Below are 9,273 nucleotides of genomic sequence, written 5' to 3'. Positions count from 1 at the left end.
CTATCCCTGTTCTCTGTGTCCCTCTCTGTCTCTATCCCTGTTCTCTGTGTCCCTCTCTGTCTCTATCCCTGTTCTCTGTGTCCCTCTCTGTCTCTATCCCTGTTCTCTGTGTCCCTCTCTGTCTCTATCCCTGTTCTCTGTGTGTCCCTCTCTGTCTCTATCCCTGTTCTCTGTGTGTCTCTCTCTCTCTATCCCTGTTCTGTGTCCCTCTCTCTCGCTCTATCCCTGTTCTCTGTGTCCCCCTCTCTCTCTATCCCTGCTCTGTGTCCCTCTCTGTCTCTATCCCTGTTCTGTGTCCCTCTCTATCACTCTATCTCTGTTCTGTGTGTCCCCCTCTCTCTCTATCCCTGTTCTCTGTGTCCCTCTCTGTCTCTATCCCTGCTCTCTGTGTCCCTTTCTCTCTGTCTGCCCGTCTCTCTCTCTCTCGCTGTTCTGTGCCCCCCTCTGTCTATCCCTTTCTTTCTCTCTCTCTCTCTGTCTGTCCCTGTCTCTCTTTATCACTCTCTCTGTCTCTCTCTCTCTCTTTGTGTCTCTCCATCTCGCTCTGTTTGTCTCTCTGATATAAATACGCATAAGATGAAATTCTCTTTTTCTTCTGCTTAAGGTTTTATAATCTCCCCTCCCTCCGTTAGAGACAAAAACCACCTGCACATCTTCAAATCATCTGTTTAAAGTCATCCGAATTAGGAGCGAGAATGGGGCCATTCAGCCCCTCGGGCCTGCTCCCCATTCTATAAAATCTGATTGGGGCCTCAACTCCACTTCCCTGTCTAACCCTCCCCGTCGATCAGAAATCTGTGTAACTCAGCCTTGAATATATTCAGTGAGCCGCAGCCCCCACTGCTGTCTGGAGGGGAGGGGAGGGGAGGTGGAATTCCACAGACTGACCACCCTCAGAGAAGAAATTCCTTCTAATCTCCGTCTTCAATGGGAGACTCCCTCATTCTCAAACTGTGCCCCCCCCAATTCTACACTCCCTCCCACAAGGGGTGGGGAGGGGGGGGGGGGAAGAGAAACATCCTCTCAGCATCCACCCTGTCAAACTCCCCCTCAGAATCGGAGATGTTTCAATAAGATCCCCTCTCATTCTTCTAAACTCCAATGGGTTCAGGCCCCGACCTGCTCAACCTTTTCCTCATAAGACAAAAAACCCCCCCTTCACCCCAGGAATCGGCCCAGTGAACCTTCTCTGAACGGCCTCCGATGAGAGTGGATCCCTCCTTCAGTGAGGGCAAGGAGACCAGAACTGTTCGCAGTACTCCAGCTGCAGAAACACCAATGCTCTGTACAGCTGGAGCAAGACTTCCTGACTTTTATACTCAATCCCCCCTCGCGATAAAGGACAACATTCCCACTTGCGTTCCTGGTCACTTACTGTACCAGCACGGTAACATATTGTAAACCATTTAGCTGGAAAGGAGTTACTCTTTATTTTTGCACCTTTCTGGGAGATCACTCACGTCCGTATCACAAAGTTCAAGGTATAATTCCCACTCCAGCTCTTGAACACAAAAGAACCAAGTCTGACTGGAGGATGTTCAGAGATGGAAAGGGTTGTAGTGGGTTGAAGGGATACACAGGGTTGTAGGGGTTGGAGGAGGTTACAGAGATAGGGAGGTTTGAAATGGCTTGAGGAGGTTACAGAGATAGGGAGGGTTGTAGGGGCTGGATTTTGATTTGATTTATTATTGTCACATGCATTAACATACTGTGAAAGGTATTGTTTCTTGTGCACTATACAGCAAAACATACCGTTCATAGAGAAGGAAATGAGAGAGTGCAGAATGTAGTGTTATAGTCATAGCTAGGGTGTAGGGAAAGATCAACTTAATGCAAGGCAAGACCATTCAAAAGTCTGACAGCAGCAGGGAAGAAGCTGTTCTTGAGTCAGTTGGTACATGACCTCAGACTTTTACAGAGATAGGGAGGGTTGTAGGGGCTGGAGGAGGTTACAGAGATAGGGAGGGTAGTAGGGGCTGGAGAAGGTTACAGAGATAGGGAGGGTTGTAGGGGTTGTAAGAGGTTAGAGAGATAGGAAGGGTTGTAGGGGTTTGGAGGATGTTGGAGATAGAGGGTTGTCAGGGGCTGGAGGAGGTTACAGAGATAGGGAGTGTCGTAGGGGCTGGAAGGTTACAGAGATAGGGAAGGTACGAGGAGGTTAGAGAGAAAGAGAGAGTCATAGGGGCTGGAGGAGGTGACAGAGATAGAGAGGGTTAGACCATAAGATAGAGGAGCAGAATTAGGCCATTCGGCCCATTGAGTCTGCTGCGCCATTCAATCATGGCTGATATTTTTCTCATCCCCATTCTCCTGCCTCCTCCCCGTAATCCTTGATCAAGAACCTATCTATCTCTGTCTTAAGGACACTCAACGACCTGGCCTCCACAGCCTTCTACGGCAGCGAGTTCCACAGATTCACCACTCTCTGGCTGAAGAAATTCCTCCTCATCTCAGTTTTAAAGGATCGTCCCTTTAGCCTGAGGTTCTGCCCTCGAGTTCCGGTCTCTCCCATTAGTGGAAACATCCTCTCCACGTCCACTCTATCCAGGCTTCGCAGTATTCTGCAAGTTTCAATTAGATCCCCTCTCATCTTTCTAAACTCCATCGAGTACAGACCCAGATTCCTCAACCGTTCCTCATACAGCAAGCTCTTCATTCCTGGGATCATTCTTGTGAACCTCCTCTGGACCCTTTCCAAGGACAGCACATCCTTCCTCAGGTATGGGGTCCAAAATTTGGGTTCCAAATGGGATCTGACCAGAGCCTTTTGCAGCCTCAGAAGTACATCCCTGTTCTTGTATTCTAGCCCTCTCGACATGAATGCTAACATTGCATTTGCCTTCCTAACTGCCAACTGAACCTGCACATTAACCTTAAGAGAATCTTGAACAATGACTCCCAAGTCCCTTTGTGTTTCTGATTTCCGAAGCCTTTCCCCAGTTAGAAAATAGTCTATGCCTCTATTCTTCCAACCAAAGTGCATAACTCACACTTTTCCACATTGTGTATTCCGTCTGCCACTTCTTTTTCTCACTCTCACCTGTCCAAATCATTCTGCAGCCTACCCATTCTGTAATCTCTGTAAGAGTAGGGACTGGAGAAGGTTACAGAGATAGGGAGGGTTGTAGAGGTTGGAGGAGGTTACAGAGATAGGGAGAGCTGTAGGGGCTGGTGGATGTTACAGAGATAGGGAGGGTTGTAGGAGCTGGTGGAGGTTACAGAGATAGGGAGGGTTGTAGGAGCTGGAGGTGGTTACAGAGATAGGGAGGGTTGTAGGAGCTGGAGGTGGTTACGGAGACAGGGAGGGGTGGAGGGGCTGGTGGATGTTACAGAGATAGGGAGGGTTGTAGGAGCTGGTGGAGGTTACAGAGATAGGGAGGGTTGTAGGAGCTGGAGGTGGTTACGGAGACAGGGAGGGGTGGAGGGGCTGGTGGAGGTTACAGAGATAGGGAGAGTTTTAGGGGCTGAAGATGGTTACCGAGATAGGGAGGGTTGTAGGGGCTGGAGGTGGTTACAGTGATAGGGAGGGTTGTAGGGGCTGGAGGAGGTTATAGAGATAGGAAGGGCTGAAGGAGGTTACAGAGATAGGGAGGGTTGTAGGGGCTGGAGGAGGTTATGGAGATAGGGAGGGCTGTAAGAGCAGGAGGATGTTACAGAGATAGGGAGGGTTGCAGGGATTGGAGGTTACAGAGATAGGGAGGGTTGTAGGGGCTGGAGGAGGTTATAGAGATAGGAAGGGCTGAAGGAGGTTACAGAGATAGGGAGGGTTGTAGGGGCTGGAGGAGGTTAGAGATAGGGATGGTTGTAGAGGCTGGAGGGGGTTACAGAGATAGGGAGGGTTGTAGGGGCTGGAGGAGGTTATGGAGATAGGGAGGGCTGGAGGAGGTTACAGAGATAGGGAGGCTGGCAGGGATTGGAGGTTACAGAGATAGAGGGGGTTGTAGGGGCTGGAGGAGGTTATGGAGATAGGGAGGGCTGGAGGAGGTTACAGAGATTGGGAGGGTTGTAGGGGCTGGAGGAGGTTAGAGATAGGGAGGGTTGTAGAGGCTGGAGGGGGTTACAGAGATAGGGAGGGTTGTCGGGGCTGGAGGAGGGAACAGAGATAGGGAGGGTTGTTGGGGCTGGAGGAGTTTACAGAGATAGGGAGGGTTGTCAGGGCTGGAGGAGTTTGCTGAGATCGTTGAGGACCTCAGAGGGATTTGAAAATGAGGACGTCGATTTTAAAACGGAGTCTTTTCCGGACTGGGAGTCAGTGCAGGTTTGTGAGCACAGGGGCACTGATGGGTGAACGGGGATTCTGGGCGAGTTAAGACATCGCGGGGAGATAACAGGGATTTATTTTAAATGTCAAGTGGTGTGTGGAGGGAGTGGGCAGGAGCACGCTGGAAGGGATAAGTGTCGAGGGAGCGCAGGGATAGGAGAGACAGGTAGTGAGTGGGATTAAATTTAGAGAGGGGTCCATGGGGTTTGATGCTGGACAGGGGTTGTGGTGGGGGAGGGGGGGGGGGGGGGGCGGTGGAATCAGGGGCAGTGAGAGATTTCAACCCCCGAGCGCTGGACGCTTTTGTTGGGGACTCGTATCCAGGGACAGGGAATTGAAGAAGCTTAGGGAGTGTTGAGTGTGAGGGGCTGAATGGCCTCCCCGACCCTGCGAGATGTGTGAAAATCAACACAGCGACAACCAGCCCAGAGATGAAGAGTTTATTGCAATAGGACATGGCGAAGACACTTCGGAATTATTAACCTGGGGCGCTGGCGATTGTTCGGTGAATTCCTGGTGGCAGCAGCAACTGCCTCAGACTCATCCTGGAGGCACCCCCTCCAGCATGGTCCACAATTTAGAGGTGTCAAGTGTGATTAGGGAGCCCTGCCTGTTCCCTCCACCCAATGACATCTCCCAGGGCGCTAATGGACCTGGGCAGAGCTTGGCCATTGACCAGCGTGGGTGTCCCACGCAGATGCTGCTCCCTTGCCCGTGCGGTGAGGGGAGCAGGGTAGGGTCCTGACCTGCTGATGGCGGATTTGTAAAACATCCTGTTAGACTTCAGCACCAGAAATATCCCTTCAATAACAAACTTCAACCCCTTGCCCATCACGCCAGGTTTATACCGGAGCGCCAAGACAACACCCTCCCGCAAAGTCAAAACATCCGTGTCCCCCTGACCCCTTCCTGGCAACATGTGCACAGCAAGCTCCCACATACAGCAGTGATTTTACAATTCACTTCCAGGGATAGGGCGGTGGAAATAGTCTCGCTCATGTTTACCTGATGTTTGTGAGCGAGGGACCGATGGGGAGAACTCTCGCCCCCCCCAACTCTCCTCCTGATGGAAGCTCTGGGAACTCACATCCACCTATGAGGGTGGGAATTAAGGACTCATCCCCAAAGGCAGGCCCCCCAACCGCACGGCACTCCCTCAGCGCTGACCCTCCTACGGTGCGGCGCTCCCTCAGCGCTGACCCTGCCACGGTGCGGCGCTCCCTCAGCGCTGACCCTCCCACGGTGCGGCGCTCCCTCAGCGCTGACCCTGCCACGGTGCGGCGCTCCCTCAGCGCTGACCCTCCCACGGTGCGGCGCTCCCTCAGCGCTGACCCTCCCACGGTGCAGCGCTCCCTCAGCGCTGACCCTCCCACAGTGCGGCGCTCCCTCTGCACCGCCCCTCCCACAGTGCAGTGCTCCCTCACTATTAACCCTCTGATAGCACGTCAGTCCCTCAGCACTGACCCACCGACAGCACGGTGCTCCCTCAACACTGACCCTACAACAGCACGGCGCTCCCTCACTATTAACCCTCTAATAGCACTGACCCTCCAGTGCGGCGCTTCCTCTGCACTGACCCTCTTGACAGTGTGGCACTCCCTAAGCGCAGCCCCTCTGACAGTGCGGCGCTCCCTCACTATTGACCCCCTGATAGCATGTCACACCCTCATCACTGACCCTCCCACAGTGCGGCGCTCCCTCACCACTGACCCTCCCACAGTGCGGCACTCCCTCATCACTGACCCTCCCACAGTGCGGCGCTCCCTCAGCACTGACCCTCCCACAGTGCGGCACTCCCTCATCACTGACCCTCCCACAGTGCGGCGCTCCCTCATCACTGACCCTCCCACAGCGCGGCACTCCCTCAGCACTGACCCTTCGACAGTGCGGCGCTCCCTCACCACTGACCCTCCCACAGTGCGGCGCTCCCTTAGCACTGACCCTTCGACAGTGCGGCGCTCCCTCAGCACTGACCCTCCTACAGTGCGGCGCTCCCTCAGCACTGACCATCCCACAGTGCGGCGCTCCCTCAGCACTGACCATCCCACAATGCGGCGCTCCCTCAGCACTGACCCTCCCACAGTGCGGCGCTCCCTCAGCACTGACCCTCCTACAGTGCAGCGCTCCCTCAGCACTGACCATCCGCTAGCGCTGCGCTCCCTCAGCACTGACCCTCCCACAGTGCAGTGCTCTCTCAGCACCGGCTCTCTGACGGTACGGTGCTCCCTCACTACTAACCCTCTGATAGCACGTCACTCCCTCAGCACTGACCCTCCAGTGCAGCGCTTCCTCTGCACTGACCCTGACAGTGTGGCGCTCCCTAAGCTCAGCCCCTCTGACAGTGCGGCGTTCCCTCACTATTGACCCCCTGATAGCATGTCACACCCTCATCACTGACTCTCCGATAGCATGGTGCTCCCGCTGTCGGTCAGTGCTGACTCTAGAGCAGCGCGGCGCTCCCTCAGCACTGACCTTCCCATTCCACGGCGCTCCCTCAGCATTGAATCTACGACAGCGCGGCGCTCCCTCAGCACTGACCCTCCGCTGCGCGGTACTCACAGCTCTGACTCTCCCAGTGAGGAGCCCCCTCAACACTGACCCGCTAGTGCGGCGCTCCCTCAGCACTGACCCTTCGACAGCGTGGCACTCCCTCAGCACTGACCCGCCCTCTGCTCTGACCCGTGCAGTGTGGCGCTCCCTCAGCACTGACCCGCCCAGAGTGCGACGCTCCCTCAGCAGTAACCCGCCCAGAGTGCAGCACTCCCTCAGCACTGACCATTCGATAGCACGGTGCTCCCTCAGCACTGACCCTCCGATAGCGCAGCGCTCCTTCAGCACTGACCCGCCCAGTGTGGCGCTCCCTCAGCACTGATCCTTCGACAGCGTGGCACTCCCTCAGCACTGACCCGCCCTCTGCTCTGACCCGTGCACAGTGTGGCGCTCCCTCAGCACTGACCCGCCCAGAGTGCGACGCTCCCTCAGCAGTAACCCGCCCAGAGTGCAGCACTCCCTCAGCACTGACCATTCGATAGCACGGTGCTCCCTCAGCACTGACCCTCCGATAGCGCAGCGCTCCTTCAGCACTGACCCGCCCAGTGTGGCGCTCCCTCAGCACTGAGCCTCTGACAGCGTGGCACTCCCTCAGCACTGACCATCCGATAGCGCTGCACTCCCTCAGCACTGACCTGTCCACAGTGCGGCGCTCCCTCAGCACTGACCTGTCCACAGTGCGGCGCTCCCTCAGCACTGACCTGTCCACAGTGCGGCGCTCCCTCAGCACTGACCTGTCCACAGTGCGGCGCTCCCTCAGCACTGACCTGTCCACAGTGCGGCGCTCCCTCAGCACTGACCCGCCGAGCGCGCAGCACTCCCTCAGTACCACCAATCAAGGGGGTGTGGGGGTCGTGGGTCTGAATTGGGTGACACACAATGTGACGTGGGGCGGGGGGGGGGGAGGGAGGAGGGAAGGAGAGACGGATTCCGCTGACGTTTCTGATCCACTATCCGTGACGGGCGATTAATCTCCGGCAAACCGAAAATAGAGATGCGATGTCAACAAACAATTTTGATAATCAGTCAGAGCAACAACAGTTCAGTCAGAGCCTTTCTGAAACAGTTGGTGAGCCTTTCCATTCCTCTCGCTGGCTGACGCAGAGTTCGGAGATATCCATTCAGGTGTTAACACACGGCTGGAATTCCTGTTCCGTCTCACCAACACGCTACGGATTTGCACCACACCGCACGCCGCCTGAACCTCATCTGCAATCCCCCACCACATTCAGACATCGGCCTCCCGTCGTTTCAGGAGCTGGGAGAGTTCGGGGAGATTGGGGAACGCAGAGATGGTGGGGTGGACATTTCTAAACCGAGCAAACCGGCTCACAGCCACACAGATTAAACCGCTCGTTCGCTCACCCTCCCGGAGATACCGACAGGTGCCATTGCCCTGTACCCCCAGCGGACCCCCCACTCCACAGGGAGAGACACCTGCCCCGGGGAGGAAACGTTGAGAAGTGAGCCAATGGTGGGAACAGCAAGCGTCAGAGTCAGCGTGGAAACAGCTGGAATGCCCGGGTTCAGCATCATTGGTTGCCCCCCTCCCCACCGTTGCCCCTTTCTAGTGGACGGGGAGAGAGGTCGGTGGGAAGGAAGACAGTGGAAAGAGAGAGGCAGAGAAGTGGGGGAAGGGGAGAAGAGGGAACAGAGAGAAGGGCATGAGAGAGAAGGGTAAGAGAGAGAAAGCAGGAGATCCGGGGGAGGGTGGAGAGGCTGCATGCTGTGTGAACTATGACAGCATGCCCTCTTACCCCGAACATTCAGCATGGGGGGGGCGTGGGGGTCAGATCCCTCACTGACCCCACAGCCCTGGAGTAAAACGGGGCTATGGGGAAGGGCTCAAGGGGTCAGCGCTGAACCCCACACGCTGGTGACCCTGCAGCAGCAGCCAGGGGTAATTCCTCACAGCACATCCGGAACCGATGCCCCATTTCCCCAGGACCCACCCACCCTCCCCACCGCAGACCAGGTACCCCCCCCCCGCACTTACCGGAGACACCAGAACTGGAACGGCCGAAAATAAACAAAAAAAAATTATATTTTCTAAGACTGAACGTCAGTATTATGGTGGGTGCGACATTATTACATCATCATTTTCTGTTATTTAAGTTCCATACATGCATCTAATTTGAGAAAGAAAAGGGGACAGTCTGTGTGTGTGTCTAGCACAGGATGGGGAGTTCTGGTCAATGTGGGCCACGGCAGAGCCAAGGGGAGCAAGGTGGGGAGGCGAGAGGAAGCTGTCCATCAGCTCTTGTCCGGTGAAGGGGCTCTGTATGAGTCTCTGCCCATCTTCATACTGTCCAGGTACTCCTGCTGTGACACGGCCAGCACCGAGGCAAGAATCTCATCGTCTTCCCAATCAGCCAGGCCTGCGACCGGGAGGGGGGGGTGGAGAAAGAGAGAGAGTGGGAGAGAGAGTGGGAGAGAGAGTGGGAGAGAGAGTGGGAGAGAGA

This window comes from Mustelus asterias, unplaced genomic scaffold (genome assembly GCF_964213995.1).
Source record: "Mustelus asterias unplaced genomic scaffold, sMusAst1.hap1.1 HAP1_SCAFFOLD_1242, whole genome shotgun sequence".
NCBI classification, from domain to species: domain Eukaryota; kingdom Metazoa; phylum Chordata; class Chondrichthyes; order Carcharhiniformes; family Triakidae; genus Mustelus; species Mustelus asterias.
This window is presented reverse-complemented; position numbering follows the sequence as displayed.